Below are 364 nucleotides of genomic sequence, written 5' to 3'. Positions count from 1 at the left end.
GCAGTGACCTCAACAGGGCTCCTTAACTGAGTCAAGGAGTCATGTGATGGCAAATTCACTGAGACCTTTGACTCTGGGAGGTACAGCAACTCACCGTGATTGGATCCAGCACATGTGTGTGTCTTTCCAAACCTAAGGCCTCACTCAGGACCACTAGCCATGTGATTATCATGCATCCCATTCAATTAATGGTGTCAGCTTGACATTTCCTGGGGCCAAGGGTTCCACTCCCAGTAAAAGACCCTCAGCATGGGGTTCACCGGCATGTGACAGCCTGACTGAGAGTTTCAGCTGCGTCAGTAATTTGGTGTGGCAGGTATGTGGCCATCACGTCCAGTGCGATGGGGCTTCCCACTGATATGTG

This window comes from Propithecus coquereli, unplaced genomic scaffold (genome assembly GCF_000956105.1).
Source record: "Propithecus coquereli isolate 6110/MARCELLA unplaced genomic scaffold, Pcoq_1.0 Scaffold635, whole genome shotgun sequence".
In the NCBI taxonomy this organism is placed as follows: Eukaryota; Metazoa; Chordata; class Mammalia; order Primates; family Indriidae; genus Propithecus; species Propithecus coquereli.
Note: the sequence above shows the minus strand (reverse complement) of the source record.